The 9,852-nt window shown below is 37.4% G+C and overlaps 1 long non-coding RNA gene across 1 annotated transcript; it reads left to right on the top strand.

Annotated features, from left to right (window-relative positions):
• Nucleotides 1-8,038: 8,038 nt before the first annotated feature.
• LOC135942791 (uncharacterized) lies at nt 8,039-9,458 on the top strand. The gene is made up of 2 exons (XR_010575127.1): nt 8,039-9,137; nt 9,323-9,458. It is a non-coding gene; the product is annotated as an uncharacterized LOC135942791 (long non-coding RNA).
• The last annotated feature ends 394 nt before the right edge of the window (nt 9,459-9,852 follow it).

Here is a 9,852-nt window from a genome sequence, read left to right as displayed (position 1 = left end):
ACACACGCTCTTTGGCTCACCTGCAGAAAGCAGGCAACGCCGTAACTTGCCTTATAAAGGTATAAGTGAGTGAGTTGCCGCCGAGATGCAGGGTGGGGGCATCAAAGAGTTAAAACGCTGCTGCTGGTGCTGCTTTGACGATTTTTTAATCGCGCACTACTTGCATTCAAATCGCCGGCCAATATGTTTGCGATCACCTTTCCTTTCTTGCGCAATTTCAGCGCGCGCTTGCTAGCGCTAAGGACGCCAGATTTTAGTATTTCATTGGGAAGAATCGCCAGTTATTGAAATTTTATGCAAATTAACGGTGCAAGCTTTTTTACTTGAAAAACTGCTTCAGCAGTTTACACCGCCAAAAAAGAGGATCTGTACCAAAAATGTTGGTCATTTTATAATTTTAAAATGTTTTAATGATTTTGTAACCACACTACTTGTATTAAAACCATACATAGAACAAACTTGGAAATTTTCTCTGCTTATTCATTGATATTTTTTATACTCATCCAATTAGATGTGTGGTACACTTTTGGCTTGATTTAAACCACCTAAAGAAAAATAAAAGAGTTGCACATCAAATTTCAAATGAATTCATCTATATTTAAAAAATGGACTCCAGATTTGAGGTCCTGGTGACTGAAATCGAATCGACTACAAAAACGCCAACTTTTGATCTTGCACAATTCGCCCGAAAACACAACCCTCGGGGACTTAACCTCTGACATATGAAAAAGCTCACCGTGAGAAAGTTGTTGGGAATAATCAGAAGAGCATTTTGGACACTAATTTTTGTGATTTATTTCTATAATAACAAAAGTTGCAGTCTGCTGAATGTCTTGTGGCTATATACTGATTGTGAGTGAGCACTGCCTCTTTTCCTTTCAATAGAGTTTCAGAGAGTTCTGCAAAATACCCAAAATCTTCAGATACGACTAAGGTCAAGTAGGAAAAGATCGACCAAATTTCATTTCCAAATATTGCTGTCAAAAAGGGTTCCACGTAGTTAAATTCAAGCATTTAAAAATAAAATAATCTGACGAGGAAAGACTTCAAAGCAAGCGCAATACCAATAAATCAAACCGTGGTCATCGCCATGTGGCTGTTGAAAATCACTATTAAAATTAAATTTAAAGATCAATTCAGTATAGCTGGAAATTGCCAGTGGTGTAGTCTTTGTCCCGGACGATTTTTTTTCTTTGCACGTTTCTAATTTTATTAAATTATCATAAGATTATTTTTACCATTCTTTAATCCAGTTCCACTTTTTTCAAAAGTAAAGTTTAAGTGCAAGCAATCATTTTGTTTGTTGGAAACGACAAACAGATGTGAATTTCTGAGTAGAAAATAAGATACACTCTGTTGATGGAAGGTGTAGATTTGAAATGCAAATCTTGTTTAGGTGATACATCAATTTTGGAAATGTATACATATTCAGCAGCCGGGAAAGTTGGTTGAATACAAACCATAAATTTTGTTCAATGAAAAGCATCTGGTGTTGCTGCTGGCCACGAGAATCGCCAGCGTAGGCCTTATTTGGCTCAGAAGGAAAATGATTCATTAATGAATATTATAATAGAGGGCTTTCCTCGGGGAAGTTTTCTTTCTGAAAAACGTAGGGCGATAAATAATATTGGCACAGCAGGAAAATAAATCTGTAATAAATTTAGTAAGCTCATCAGAGATGCCCAAAGTGTTGATGAATATTTTTATTTCGTCATCTGACACGAGGTTCCAGCCTTAAAAAGTTTTTTATACGTGATGAAACGAAAATAAAGTAAGTATATGCTTCCTAGTCTGCAACAAATTTTGCCAATGATTGTGCAAGAACGTTTCCCGACCTGCGACTTCAATATATTTGCCTTAAGTATACAAAGCATGTCTGAGCCGCTACACTTCAAACAAGAAAGGCAAATTCATGAGCTTTTTAGGAAAAAAGACACTTAACTGCATCAGCGGCGAACGTGCACCACGCCGAGAGGTGCTGAAAACGTTGGTCCTTTGCGTTGAAAATAATAAAAAAGTGAAATTTTACACTACGGCCATAAAAAACGAACGATGCTTTTTACGCGTGCAGTCCTCTTTATTCTCACCTCGGCGGATAAATGCGTTTCACAATTGTTCGAGTGACACGAAAAATGTCACCGCATATGTGCGAATTTGCACCTCTCGCAACGCCTTTCCATTTTTCACCAGATTGTTCATTTGGCACGACGAGCAGCGGCCGTGAAATTGAGCGTGTGTGTGTATACGGACTGGAAATAAAACGAGCGTAATGTGTAAGTCGGCCTCTAAATAAAAGCAGCAATGGACAGAATTGGCCGACGATCGAGAGGAAAAGAGACTGTTTTGCTTGTGCTGTGTGGTCGTTACTCCGCTGATAAATGCTCCAGCCCTCGCGTAGAGTATGAACTGGCCGAGCGGAGAACTTGACTCTCGGCCGTGTGTGTGTGTGAGTGTGGTGATGTCACACTCTAGGCCCACACGTTTCACAATAGGGCAGTGGCAGTGTGCTGGAAAACAGCGTTTTGTCTTGTGGCTATACATACTGATTGTGAGTGAGTGCTGCCTCTCTTCCTCAATTGCTCGAAAACTCGTCAACACGGCAAACAGCTTCCTCAACATCTCTCACCGTCATTTCGTGTTTTTGGTAATTGAGAATCGTCTAAGTGTACGAAATGGTTTAAGGAAATGATTCTTATTCTAAAAGGAACAAAAGTCTTAATTTGGGGCTAATAGCGGTAAAACTCCCTTTGATTAGAAATATTGTCAAGATATGAGATGAATAAGAATGGCAAAAACCCATTTTTGAGCACGATGACCAGTAGACCTATTTTTCTTCTGTTGAAAGAGGAATTAAGTTTCGTCAAATTTGCTGATGAAGCCTAGGACGGGTGGAAATCTAAATACAGAGCATTATGCCCTGCAGATATATTAAATTGTAGGGTAAATAATAAACACGTAATAACCGTAATAATATAAAATAATAACAGAAAATTTATTTTACGCAATAACATATCTTATAATGTTAAAAGGCAAGAAGGCTGCAATGAATTTATGGAATTTATGAAAGATGATATTTCTTCATAATATGCATATAAAGTTCAAAAAGAAAATTAAGAAATGTGTCCCTTAGAGATATATTTCTCTACCCATAATCCTTCTCAATTTTTGATTTGAAATTTTAAAAGAAATCGAGTGAGACAAACCACTTTAGAATATTTTTAAACCCCTTTTCAATTAAAATTTGAATAATGAAACAAAACTTAATTTTCTGTCACGACATTTATGAAAAGTACTGTTACCCAAGTTTATCTTCGGTTTCAAAGATCATAAATGAGCGTATTAGTTCTCAAGCAAATAACCAGAAAATAATAAGGACTTGTAAAACGAAACTGATAAGAGTCATTAAGAAACATGAGACTAAACGAGCTTTTCACGCAGCACTTGAATCTGCTTATTGCAAGCGAGCCATTTTTAGACAAGGCTAATCTGGAAATTTATACCATTTTTTTAATTCAATCCAGCAATGTGGCTCTGACACGAGCAAGAATCTTTGTCAGTGCTTTGTAGGTAACAGTAAACGATACTTGACTGTTCAAGGATAAAGCGCAATCGCACTTTGATGGATCAATCTAGCCGTGGCTGCTCTTTAATCCGCGCACAAATCGCTTTTTTGTCGGCATGGAATCTCTGATTCACAGAGTGTTTCTCAAAAGACCGTAAAAAGATGACACTTTTAAAGGCTTGTTGCAATCAATCGGTGCCAAGGCACAACAGAAGAATAAAATCTTTAACTTATGCCCAGTTTGTTTTTAGGGCAATTCGATTGCGGGTAAAAATTAAAAATTAAATTCTCATATAATCTAAATGTTTTAAAATGTCGCTCTCGTCGCATTATACCAAATTCGAGAGATCATTTCGCGGCTCCAGTTCAGGCTGAAAATTCATTCCTGCAGCTCTATGTGCTCGCGACCTCAAGCCCAAGAAATAAATTTAAACTCTTTATGCGCTAGCCATTTAAAATTAACGTCCATTTTCCATTTTAATCGCTTTGTAACGATCACCGCCGCCGACTGGCTCTACGTGAAACGAAAATCAATTAGCGATGCTTGCATAAATTAAGCCAGCAATAAAATTCCGTGTCTCCTATTGAAGCGAAAAGCTCGGCGGCTGGTGAGAACCTCTCCTCCGAAGTGAGCCATAGAAATAATGTCCATCTCATATTATTGTGCAAATCGCGCGCGAGTCATTACTATTTTCATATTCATTGGCTGTTAACCCAAATATCAGAGTTGATTTATTTCATTTCAAAGTGCATGTGTAGCCTCAAATTCCGACAGCATTTTTTTACTCGCTAAAAGAACGTTCCCACGCGCCGGGCGGAGGCTCTCTGCATAATTATGCAACCTGCTTGACCCGGGGGTTGAACGGGGCTGCATAACTATTCTTTTGAATAGACGACCTGGCATTTGACCATAAATGCAAACTACTGCAGCCTTGCTTTGTCATTCAGTGTAGTGCTGCACTACAATTTCAGTCGTTTCATTTGACCTATATCTTTTTTGTAATCGCTTGACGTTGGTAATAAAGCATTTCCCTTGAGGAGTTTTTAAATATCAAAATGGACCAACAATTTTTTTATGGATTATTACCGAGCTTCCCCATTCAAAAAACAACCATACAGGAGAAAAATAAATAAATGTAGCTCTAAACATTAAAGCTTAGTCATGAATCAAACAGATACTTATGAATTGGGTTTTTAATTTAGATCATTTTTTAAATAACTTTTATTTCAAGTTATTTTAGATTAATTATAACCGGCATTATATGGTTTTCAGCCAATTTTTACAGTATGTTTTATTTAATTGTATGAATAATACACTTTAATATTTATATTTTATTTGAAGACCATTATTTCTAACATATTTATGCTTAAAATGATTTTTTCCCGAAAAATATTTTCAAGCCCGTTCGTATTTTGTTTTCATTGTCATTTCAAAACCAGTTGAATTTTCTTGAAATATCGCTCAAATTAAAAATGTGGTATTTAAAAATATATACACGTAATCAATTCAAAACCGGCATCGAATGGACATTGTTTTTAGCAATCTATAAGATAAAAGTGTTTCAAGAATTAAATTTGGTAAAAAATTGAATTTTTTATCAAAAATATTTAGGGACTGAGAGAAGCCCGAACCAAAAAGGCAAAAGACAACAAATACAAAGCAAATATCCAGGTTTTCATTGGCTGATTTAGCAAGTTTTAGATGATTTGAATTGTAATTGTAATCAAATGGCTGAAAACTTCTTAATTTGTCCTCATTTGATGGTCATAAGTTGGGAAAAATAGCCAATCGTTTAAATTTCACAGCCCTGGTATTATTAGTTTTTATTCCCGGTCATTTCAAGATCAGCAAAATTCACATGCAAAAACTGAGGCAACCAGTTCTATAAACGTCTGATGATGAAAGCGTCAGAAATAAAATTTTCTCTGGAGTGTGTTAATTTGAGATGCTATTTATTAGATTGGTCACATTTTATTGAGTCGAATTAAAATTCCGAGATTTACAGCCACTCATAAAATTTCAATGACCGATCTAGTTTTTAAATAGCGCTCTATCTAATTCTATTTAGAATGCTCTTTAGAAACCTATTCCGAGAACAATAATCTAAGCTGAGCAACTGCTGGGGGGCGAAAGAGGCGGTTCAGCCAAAGCGGACGATTATTTTTCAATTTGCGCGGACTACTTTGGGATGCACGTAAACTTTCCTGTTCTCGACCGTCATGCGTTCGTTTGTTTGTTGATACGTGTTGGTAAACAATAAAAGGTTATCCCGCGGAATCAATTTGTTCCGTGTGCGCGCCGCCAAACGAAAACAAAAAGAGTGCGCGTGGGCCATCGCACACACAGAGCGAATTCCCCGAATTGAATCACGAGACACGAGAGAGCCGCGCGCATCCATGATATTATGTGATTCCCCGCTAACAGCTTTCCAAACGCGCGCGTCTTTTAATAATTTAATTACGAAAGGCTGGCCTTTCGTCGAAGAGAAAAAGCCAACTTGTGGGCGGATAATTGCAATTAATAACTGCTATTCAGACCGCAGCAGTTTGGCCGGACGACGCGACGGAGATCAGCAGGAAAATCGGCCATAAATCGTGCCGAATTCCCAGTACTCCGTCTCGTAATTAAGACTTAAAGCTGCATTATATTCTCAAATCCTACGTGCACGCGCTCCAAGGGCGGGCCGCCCGACTTATTTGTTTTTATTTATTCACGCTCACTTCTTTTCTCCTCGCTCAAGTTTGATTCGTGGGCGCAGCTAACCGAAGCGATTTGGAAACTTTGAATAAGCTTTGACCCTACTCAAAATCAGAAATTTCTTTTTAGGTGGGCTAGTCATACCTTAAAGACCTACTGAGGTGAAAAATTGTCGGCCTTTTGAAGTTATAAAACGCTTGTTCGAATTCAATTGTCGGAAATCACCAATAATTTGTTCCAACAAGTAGTTTTTACTAAACAATCTGTCCCAACAGTTTGTTTTAATTTCAAAATTGCATGAAAAGATCACAGCTCAGTGGGTCTTTAAGCTCCAGGTATATAAATGAGCATTTCTCTTGAACAAAATTTTCTTAATTGTACATATAAATTAATTTTATATTTCTAAGAAACTATCATTATTTAATTGGTCTTGATTTTCATAAGTTATTTTTATAAAATACATGATAAACCTGACCAGCAATTTTATTACTCGTTGTTTAGGAACAAGAGCAATAAAGTGCACACACATGATCTTACGTTAATAAACGAAAATAAGCGATGTACCGGCAACTTCTTGGCACAGATGCCACGCAGGTTGCATAACATAGTTTTTATTTTATTAACAACCATTATTTTTTGGTTTTCCCACCACACTCTGTTCTACAGTATGATATAGTATAAAAACATCCTAATTTTCCACCTTGACCAAAATTTTCTTCCGTAATAATAAGGTTAATTAAAAAATAAAAATGAAGCTACATGACCTGTTCGTCAGCTCAGAAAGTTTGAAAACGTTAACAAATGCTTTTCTTCTAGGATGCTACTGAACTGACGACACACTGATTTTTCTCTCTGTTACCAAAAGATATTTTTTTAATTTAGTTTTGTTTCTTTTTGGATGTGGGGATGTATGGAGCAAAGTTACCCTGCTGATCCGCAACAAAACAAATTTGAATCTAATTCCATAAGGATTTTAACCTTTCGGAGCTGCATATCTCGTAAACTCCGTCAAATAAAAAATATTCCCCTAAACTAAACTGAAACGTTTAATCCTTAGATTTCCTTGTAAGATATCTGAATTAGACACTAGAAATGAAACTATGTCAAAAATTATCAATATAGGACTCGAATCAGATAATCATTTCCACGTTAAAAAGAATGAGTTTTAAAATTAAAGTTAAGAAAAACTTTCCTATCATTAAAATCAGGGCTTGTTAGGAGCTAGACTCATTTTAGCAAGTATATCTTTTAATCGAATTAGAATTAAAATAAATCGGGAAAATGTTTGCTCTAAAGGAATGCAGCAGACCTTAACATGAAATCTGTCGATACATCATGCCCCTCCACTCCTGTGTTGCGTCTGCATTTGCAAGCAATATAAATAAAAAAACAAGTGGAACCACTGCACGTTCGTTCTTTCCTTTTCATTCCGTGCCTCAATAATTTCTCAGCGATTGACGCAACTGCCGGAGCGATTTTGTTGTTATAAATATATATATTTATTATTCGGATTCCCTGCTCCGCGCGTCGCAGGTGCCAAAAAAGCGATCCAAGGGCACGACGATGATCATTTTCCTTCATATATCAGAATCGGCGGCTGCCGCGGCCAATTTAAATTCACCTCTTTGTGTGTAGCTTTAGCACCTTTTACGGCAGGCACGGAGTGTCCTCATTAGCGCTCAATCTGCGCCTCCTCTGCATGTTATATATGTTTGTTAGCATTGTGCTGACGAGCGAGGAGCGCCTTGTTTTTGGACCGCACTGATCGGAACGAGCTGATGAGATAATCACGCCTCTTGCACGCCAACGTGCGCCCAACTAATCACATGCAAATTAATTGGAGCACAACGCTATCGTTTGACGCTTCCTAATTTGTCCACTACTTATTTTTAAGGAATGCAAACTATTTCTTTGGGTTACACAGAGGGGCTGTACAAAAATTTATTGGCAATTAACACGGAGCAAATTAGACGGTTCACTAGACAGTTCGATTTATAAGTATGGGTTCTGACGCACAGATTATTCATTCATCGTCTGTAACCTAATTGACACACGATATTAATGTTTAAAAATTATTCCTCAGTGAAAAAATCTTTCATTTCTGTGTTCATTTTGTTTAACTCTTTTTGGGGGTAGAAATATTATATTTGGGCAATTTCACCTGAGATTGGGGAGCAATTGGACGATTTTTAGACGTTTGTCAAAGTCACGGGATGTCGAAAAAATTGTGCGGTTGTCCTGTTTTAGAGTACTTGAAAATTCCCGGAAAATATGTTTAGTGTGCAAACTGCAAAGAGCGAGTGTGTTCAAGTTGTGACCCGAGACATTTCGTCACAACAAATTCCAGAGATGGTTATTTTTAACCAATATTTCCAAACCAAGAATATATCCCGTCTCTTTGGTGACGTTCATAATTATTCTCCAGAGCACATCTCGTGCAAGATAATAAATGACGATTGGCATGGATCAGCAGCCAAAAGGAACTGATACTAAGTGCGTGTGCGACGTCGCGTCCAGTCCGTCCTTGTCACCGAGACGCGGAATCTGCGGAAATCCCTGCACCGCTGGCGTCAGTGATCGCAAATTAGTATTCCAGGCTGCAGCCATCGCAAAGGATAAATATTCGCTCACGTCCGGCCACACGATTAGATCGAGATGAGGCGTGAAACTGCTCTCTTCGCATTGCTGCTGCTGCTGGTCGTCGTTGTCAGTGCCGCCCAGGCCAGGGCGCAGGGCAAGAGTATCGATGGCAACGTCAGGACGCCGGGCAACCAGCAGGCGCAGTGTGCCTTCTGCAACCCTTCAGGACCAAGGTCCTGCCCCAGCGGCTGCCGCTTCGACAGAAACAGAAACGCCTGCGTTCCCTCATCAAATTGTGTAAGTACTCTTCCCAATATTCATTTGATTGAATTTTTAATGGTTTCTTTTTTAATGTTAGCTATAAATTAATATGATAACGCTGTTGAAATATTTTCTTTTGCTTGAACGAATTTTCTAACTTTTGCTCCATAGATTATTACTAGAGTATAACGAGCGATTAATTGCAGATGTTTTTCTTCCAGAGAAACTGCCGATGCAGGTGACAAAAATGAAGAATCATCTTTGTAAGCCTCTGTGAATACCATGAAAATTTGTAAACAACTTTGTCATCGTTAGATCCTTAATTTATGAAAATAAATTTATTTTATTAATAATTCCTAGCATTGTTTTGATTATTTCAGCCATTACCTATCGTAATATAAATCAGGTGGAGTGTTCAAAATTTTTCAATCTGCTATGATTTGAGTGATTTACGGGGACTTGGTATAGCAAAATACAAAAAAATCTAAATTGATGATTAAATTCCAATTTAACTAGAGTTTGGTTAAATTTGGATTTGGATCAAAGAATATCTTCGATTCAAAGAATTAATTCACAAGTTACTTTTTACATTGCGAGAAATAGTAATTTTTATAGAAGCATTTGGATTTGGATGAAAAATGGCTTCAAAATTAGATTTTGAAACAATCCCCACATTGGAATAAGGATTTAACACATTTGAGGTTCAATATCTCGCTTTAATGGCCGGATTAAAAAATTTCACCTGGTGATC

This window comes from Cloeon dipterum, chromosome 4, assembly GCF_949628265.1.
Source record: "Cloeon dipterum chromosome 4, ieCloDipt1.1, whole genome shotgun sequence".
In the NCBI taxonomy this organism is placed as follows: Eukaryota; Metazoa; Arthropoda; class Insecta; order Ephemeroptera; family Baetidae; genus Cloeon; species Cloeon dipterum.
Note: the sequence above shows the minus strand (reverse complement) of the source record. Positions and strands in the feature narration are given on the sequence as shown.